Genomic DNA, 8,297 nt, shown 5'->3' with positions numbered 1-8,297 from the left:
CAGTCTGGCTGGGCACAATCAGAAGCCACTTGTCAAAAGAAACTAACTTTATTTTTAGAACCACACATGCCAAACAAAACAGCCTCTCAGGAAAAATCCTCAGAGCCTCAACTGCCACCACCGGCTTTCCACAAGCCTCTCTCTCCCACACAAGCTTCTCCCCACCTCCCACAATCCTCCTGCTCTTGAGGCCAATTGGCTGGGTCACGTGGGCGGAGCCAAAAAAGTCCCCCAATGAGCAGCTCCGTGGTCTGAAAGGGCAGGGAAACAGCCCAATGAGCATCACCGCAGAGGAGCCAATCAGCTAGATGTTGCTGGGGCTGCTGTGAGCCAATCATCAGCCGGCAGCTGGAAGTTTGCTGGGGCCCCTTCGGCTGTGGCTCTCAACACCTGAGTGTAATCCTACTTGCATGTTCAGTTTCCAAATATTATTGAGCTGGTCAATGTCATGACCTGCATGATGTTTACTCAGTTTCCCCCAAGGTAGGGAGGTGAGTCAGATTAAAAATATTAAATGTATGTGAAATTTAAGAAATAAAACAAGGCACAAAAATAAGTGAAACAGTAGGATCCAAAGTGATCAGCTCTGATGGATATTGGGTCTAACTCCCCAAAATGGAGTCCACAGACCTTATTTAAATGAGTGGGAACACCAGTGGGATTCAGTGTAAAGAACTTCCTGAGAAAATAGGAAGAAGATGGCAGAAACAACTCAGCTAGAGCTTAGCAGGTTAAGCCCACCACCTCTATTCCTGGGGCGCTTGCATTTGAACTTAGGGCTGTGAGCTAAGGCAGAATGTCAGCCTAATCTGGGCATTCTCTAACCAAGGAATTTCACCCAGGAGTTCCCAGATAAGCAACTTCCTTCCCTTGTGATGGTTCAAACAAACCCATAATTCATACACAGACTCCAACAGGTCATATGAGCTACCAGACTCAAGAGGAAAGCAAGTTGCATTCCCCTCCATATTTCTGAGTTAAACACCCTCAACACAATCTTTTCTGTGTTTTTCTCAATTTTGTTCAGCCGTGTGGTATGTGCTTGCTAGGACAGCATGAAAATACTTTCTATGTGGTTCCAGAATCTTGAAGCAGTAAACTGCAGTGTAATCTCCTCAACGTGGCTCTCTGCCTCAGCTCTCCACTTACCATTTCAGAAACATGGACCACTTTTCAAACAGCAGCTCACTATGCAGCTTTTGGTTTAATTAAATTCAGACTGCTTTTCTATTCTACATGTTTTTCCATGCCAAAAATGACCTTTGTTTGCTTTACATCTCTCCTCTGCAATGAACTGATGTTGTTATCACCACCAGCTTGTCTCCAGTGTATTTTTCTTGTCCTCTATTCAAAGGACCCAATTTTTCTGGATACTTAGGAATTTCTAATTGTCTGAATTTCAGTGAATTCCCTCTGTAGCCCACCTCACAAATAAGCAGTACCCCAAGCCATGGAGCAACTGGAAAATCCAGCCTTCCTCTATTCTACCATCTTGAATTGATCTTGATAATGTACAAAATTTAAAAGAAAAGTTAGCTTATAATGAAAAAAATAATTTTTACAAATCTGTTTCCTTTTATTTAGATAAAAATTATAGTAAATAGTATATTATGATGTACCAACATTTATTTTAATGTTCAACTTTTTTGGTGTATCTCAGTTTCTTGTTCTGTTATGTTCATGCAAACTTATATTGAACACATGTTTTAAATAATGTATGTTAGAGCCCAATATTTATGTTTTCCATTGTCAAATTGTCTATTTAAAAAACATGGGTATGTATGTATATATGCATCTATCTATCTATTTTTACCTATATATCATGTGTCCAACCATCCATCTTTATATTTTTCAAATTAGTTACCTGAAAAGATATTCACTTGTCATGAAAATTTTATGGTGTATAGGTTTTTTCAGTTCTTTCTAAATACATTTCTTTAATTATTCAACTTATGTATGATATGTATATATTTTCAGCAAAAATAATAAATTGATTATTTTTATCACGAAACAAACCCAACTTAAAAAGTGGGAAGAAATGCTTCCATAATTTAAACAATTCAAAATCCTCCAGTCCTTCATATATGGTACTTCTATTTTTAGCACCAGTATTAGATAGTAGATGCTCACCTAGAACTTCAAGGAGATTTATGCTTTATGCATTAATGTTTAAACCACACTGAAGACTGTCATAATAGCATCTGTTTAAACACCCTTAATGATAAAGAACTTTATGCCACAAGGCTACCATTTCCATATTAGAACATCTCTTTTTTATTTAATATGATCTGAAATTAATATTATTTTGTATTAATCTGTATTAATACAAATTACTTTGCATGTGACACTGTTTCTTACCTTTGAAAATACTTTTTTGTTTATATTTCAATATCTGTTTTGTGATTTCTCTAGGTCTTTTGATTTCTCTGAAATCTTTGAGATTTTCTGTATAATGCTAGACCATGTCATCCACAAATAGGGACAACTTTACTTCTTTCTGATTTGGATGATTTTGTAATATATTTTGACAGTTAATGTTCCTCAAAAATTACATATTCAATCTTAAATCTCAATAAAATAGTGCTAAGAGACAGTTCCTTGAGCACACAAGAGGGATTAGGACACCCAAGATTTTTTGTCCTTCTATGAGTTAACTATGTTCCACCTTGAAAACAAACAACAGGCCATTAATAGAGATGGACTGTTGATGCCTTGACTTCCTAGAATCCTGAACTTTGAGAGATAAATTTGTATAATTTATAATTTACGCAGTATTAGTTATCTTAGCAGCATAAACAAATACAAAGTCAATAAATGGTATCCATTTAGGTGTAAGATATTGCTATAATGCCTATCTAAAAAATGTGGAAGCAGCTTTATAACTGAGTAGAGGCTAGCCTGTAAAAGGTAATTATGGTGAAGACAGCTGTGGACAGTCTCACTTTGGGAGATTATTTAAATGATTATGATCAGAATGTTGGTAGAAATATTAATGTAAAGGAAATTCTGACACAGTCTTAAACAGAAAAAAAGGAAGAGCATATTGGAAAGCGCAGGAAATTCCATTCTTTTAATAAAGTGACAAAAACTTGACTTAATTATGTGTCCATTCCAAAGATTTGAGGATGGCAAACCCTAAGAGTAATGAACTAGGGTATTCAGCAGAATTATCTAAAGAAAGTCTGGAAGATACTACTTGGCTTTACTTGATTGCCTATTAAAACATGAAGGAAAAGAGAAATTAACTAAAGACAGAATTTATAATAAAAAGATAAGCAAAATTTAAGGATTTGGATGAAAAAGATTGCTTGGGAGAGAACATCAAGGGCTTGGCCAAGCTACTCTTTGAAAAACATTAGATAGAACAGACAACCAAAAACAAAATACTATTTATCACGAATACAAAATCATTATCCCAAACAGATTTCAGAGATTATAATTTCTGCTGTCCAAACATAGACCTAAACCAAAGGCTTTATGGGGAGAACTGTGTCAAAAATACAGATGGAGTGCTGGAGATATAGCTCAGTTGGTACAGTGCTTGCCTTGCATGCACAAGGCCCTGGGTTCAATTCCCAGTACCATCCCCCCCAAAAAAAATACAGATCCACCCACTTGAACCACAACTGCAGTAGCTTCCAACTGCCTGGATAGACAACCATAGTGAAACAAATCCTAGCAAAACAATTTTCTGGATGGCTTTGTGGAAAGAGGTCACTCAGGTACTCTCTTTTTAGTTAAAAAAATAGATTTGACACACTTGAGCTCATGAGTGGTGGTCCTGTTGATTCCTGAAATGTCCATAAGTCATCTTTTCTATTGTCCTGGTACAATTAATTGGTTTCTTTTTAATGGTGTTAATATCTTAAGCAACCACACTCACAATGGCCCAAATTTTACAACTCACATATTTTCTAGATAACTGCAAGTTTTAAAAACCTTTATGCCCCCCTCTTCACACTATAAATCTGCTAACAGCAGGCAGCAGTACCCATATCATAGCCTGAATGTTGTGCTGTATTGAAATTTCCTCTGCCAGTTAAACTAGTCTATCACCTTTAATCTCAACATCACACGAAGTCTCAGTACATGGATTAAAAAGTAATGTAGACAAGTTTTTCTTTTGTTTTTGTTTTTTTTTTTGCCAGGCTAATAAACACACAGCCTCTAGTCAAATTCCCAAAAGAGTCCTTATTCCCATCTGAAATGTCATTGGCATAGCCTTTACTCTAAACATTTCTGTCAATATTCTGGTCTTCTGAGCTCCTACCAGAAGCACCCATTAAGCTCTGCTTGCAACATCTCAGCCTTGTTCTAGCCTGTTTCTCCAAACTTTTCCAAGTTCCTCCCTCAAACAAGTTCAAAAAGCTTCTGAACCACATGCTCTGGTATAGTTAGAACAGGTAGGGAGAGTGTGGTGGAGAAAATTTGCTAACCTTATGTTGGCCAACTAGAAGAGAGCCGAAGGAGAGCAAGAGGTTAGGGAAAGATATACAATTCTAACACATGCCCCTTAATGTCTTTTTCAGCTCTGCAGTATTTTCTGCTAGAGTAATATTGTTGCTACTGACCATACCTGCATTAATTATGGCTTTTGCTTATAAAAAATTACAACATTTTATCACTGGAAAGGTGAAAGTGACCTATCAAACAACTAGGGGCTGCATGATTGAAATATAATTGGACACCAGTGGGAATTCCATAGAAGCTAAAGAATGAAAAGGTATAAGTACTTTATTTGAGTGAACTTGCAATGTAAAGTAGGAAGGATATTTCCAAAATGACACTATTTGTGATTCTGAAGAAGACCATGGATCTGAGTGATGCTGGCAGGTTCCAGATAAGGAGCATGAAGACTACAAGTGTGGAGAGGCACTGCACACACTGGAACACAGTGTACTTCTCAGATGTAACCAGGACAGCAGCCATGGGTGAGCACAGGTTGGCTCCTATGCTCCCAAGCCCATGGGAACAGGTGGAAAGAAATCTTCTACCACCTGCATGTTCCACTTCATGGATGATCCAAAGACTATTTGCCAATTCTCCTTAATGTCATCAAAAAGTCACCCCAGGACAACTTTGTATAGCCTCCAATTGTTGCTACCTGAAGCAACCATATTCTTGCTGTGGGTGTCTCTACCATATGTTCTTTCTGTCCTAAATCCTGTTGATGTGGTTCTATTGATATTAATATATGTTGAAGTGCCCTTCCATCTTTGTGATAAATCCTGCTTGGTGATGGTGTATATTTTTAATGTGGTTTTGAGTTGAATTTAATTTACTATTTTTTTGTATCTAAATTCATCGCCTACATTGGTTTGCACCTTTCTTTCTTTTTCCAGGGTTTGAACTCAGGGAAACTTAACCACTGAGCCACATCCCTAGCTCTATTTTGTAATTTATTTAGAGATACTGTCTCCCTGAGTTGCTTAGTGCCTCACTTTTGCTGAGGCTGGCTTTGAACTCGCTATCCTCCTGCTTCAGCTTCTTGAGCCCCTTGGATTACAGGTGTGCCCATCATTCCCAGCTCTTTCTTTCTTTTCTCTCTTTCTGGTTTTGGTATCCATACTGGTGTAGTAGAATGAGTTTGGAAGAATTTCCTCCCCTTCAGGATTTTTTTTTTTTTTTGTAATGATGTGTGAAGTATTGGTGTTAGATTTTTTTTTAAATAAATGATATAATCCAGCAGTGACATTTGTTGGGAGATATTTTATTACTGATTTAATATTATTGGTCATTATAGGTCTGTTTAGGTTTCTATTTCTTCAGGTCCATTCTCTATAGATTGCATGTATCCAGGAGTTATCAATTGCTTCTAGATTTTTCAATTTTAATAAGATAATTTTTCATGATAGTCTCTAATGATCCTTTGTATTTCTGTGGTATAAATTGTAATGTCTCATTTTTTGTCTCTGATTTTGATTCTCCTCTCTTTTATTTATTAGATACTTGATTTAAATTTAAGAAAGTTACTTTAGTATATTTTGTAAACAGGACTTGTTAGCAACATATTATATCAACTTTTATTCATCTGAAAATTATTTTGCTTTTGAAGGATATTTTTGGTGGATATTGATTTCTAAATTGACTTTTCTTTTGTCTGAGTACTTTAAAAATGTTAATCTATTTTCTTTTATTTTCCATAAATTATAAAAATAGTTACTGTTATGAGATTATTCATATGAATTGATTTTGCATAATTTTCTGTCTTATAACATTTTCTTTTTATCTTTAGTTTTAACAGATTGATTTTAATGAATATATGTGACTTAATTTATAATAGCCTTGCTTATGGCTCATTGAATTTTTGGAATTTTGGTTTGATGTTTTGCACTAAATATCTTGGACATTACTTTTTTTAAGTATTTTGGGCTTAATTGTTTTTCATGTCACCTTATGGTACTCCAGTTACAAATATATTAGAGAATAATTCAGTATCTTAAATGGTACAGAGTCATTATGCATTTTATTGATATTTTTTCTGTGTTTTAGATAGAACAATTTCATAATCACTGCTCTTTTCTTCTGGAGTGTCTAACCTGCTGTTAAGTGTCACTAATAATTTTGTTTTATTTATGATACATTATATTTGATGTTTCCATTTGATGGTTTTATTTATTTTTTCCTTGCTTCATATTCTACATCATTCACCCATTATGTCCATCATTTCCTGTAAACATTTCTTATATCTATACTAAGCATTTAAATTATTTTTTCAAATTCCAGTATCTTTGTTAAAATGTCTATTTCTATTAACAGTTTTATTCTGTAGATTATGAATCATATTTTCTTTCTTCTCACATCCAGCAAATTTTATTATATTTGTTGATGAGTCATTGTGTTTGTAGATTATATCTTTCTACAAATAATATATTTTGGCTTCTCCCAGGCAGTTTAATATCTAATATATAATCTTAGTCCTGTGCATACATGGGTTTTGATCTTGCAGTTGTTTTTGCTTGTATTTCATATCCCTTAGTCTTATTCTTAGCTTTTATCCCTTTGTGTTTCAATTTGTTATTACTCATAACATAAAATCTTACTAGGTTTTAAAAACAAAGTTCTAGATATTTTCTACCTCTCTAACATGGCAAGATTGAACTGCAAATTTGGTTTACCCAGAACCAGGCAGCTTGTGAAATCAGTGTATCTATCTCAATTGCTATGTTCTGTTGAGCTCCTTTAAATCTTATATACGTTATGTATTAGGATTTAGCCACAATTTTTTTTTTGGTACCAGGTATGAACCCAGGTGTGGTAACCACTGAGCCACTCCCCCAGGCCTGTATTTGTTTCTTTTAGACAGGATTTCTCTATATTGCTCAGAGTCTCCTTAAGTTGCTAAGGCTAGCTTTAAATTTCTTATCCTCCTGCCTTGGCTTCCTGAGTCACTGGGATTGCAGGTGTGTGCCACCATGTACAGTTTAGCCACAGATTTGAAGATAATTTGTAAATATATTTTGGGTCCTCTGTCTCTGTGCCATCAGCTTTCTAAAATTCCCTTCAAATTTCAGATGTTTTTACATCCCCTGACTCCAAACTCTGTTTCTTGTGGCTAGAATAAGTACCACTTTCTCTTTCAGCTTTTTTCTTTTCTTTTCTCTGGATTGGAGAAGTGTCTTCAGCAGGAAAATATAATAAATGTTCTATTATCCTATCATTTCCATTTTGCTTTCATATTTTAAGATTTTTTGGTATCTGCTAATGTAACAGCATTGTTGCATAACAGTGTAAAGTAACACCTGTGGAGGAATCTGTGAGGAGGCGCACAAAGAACAGAAACATACACAAAAGTCAAGTAGGCAGACAGGATGGAGCAGAGAGAGTGAAGTGAAGTGGTGAAGAAGAAGTGCAGAAGTGAAGTGTCTGCTCCTCCCTGCCTGGGAGTTTATTAACTCAAACACATACCTCCTGTTACCATGACTATATTCTAATTAGTATTTCTTTAACCTGAGTGCTAGCTAAGATAAGGTCCAGGTTAAAACAAACACAGAGCCTCTCATACCCAAGGACATTTACTATGGAAACAAGGTAGTGCACCTGATAGTTATCTTAATAGCCTCAGGGGGAAACTGTTGGGCATTCTAATCATGGGAATCAGGGCTCCAGTTACCCGCCAGGAGTTTGCTCACAGGGAATGCTTCCCTGTCTATTTCCATGGTCAGAATACCTACAACAGAGCCCTTGCAGGTGCCTCAAATAATTTATTCTCTGTTTCAGAACTTTGATTATAAGAAAATTTCAGTGAACCTCTCAGAACTCCAGACCACTGAAAAATTCACTGTTTTGTTTTCTCT

The 8,297-nt window shown here is 35.7% G+C and overlaps 1 long non-coding RNA gene across 1 annotated transcript in view; it reads left to right on the top strand.

The window, feature by feature from the left end:
• The window catches only part of LOC125614466, a 17,082-nt gene extending 9,128 nt beyond the window's left edge, over positions 1 to 7,954 (top strand). The window contains exon 3 of the long non-coding RNA XR_007345051.1: positions 7,803 to 7,954. This is a non-coding gene — a long non-coding RNA (uncharacterized LOC125614466). The remainder of the gene's footprint in view (positions 1 to 7,802) is intronic.
• Positions 7,955 to 8,297: the final 343 nt, after the last annotated feature.

This window comes from Marmota marmota, unplaced genomic scaffold, assembly GCF_001458135.2.
Source record: "Marmota marmota marmota unplaced genomic scaffold, marMar, whole genome shotgun sequence".
In the NCBI taxonomy this organism is placed as follows: domain Eukaryota; kingdom Metazoa; phylum Chordata; class Mammalia; order Rodentia; family Sciuridae; genus Marmota; species Marmota marmota.
The sequence above is the reverse complement of the archived record's forward strand: the minus strand, read 5'-3'. Positions and strand labels throughout refer to the sequence as shown.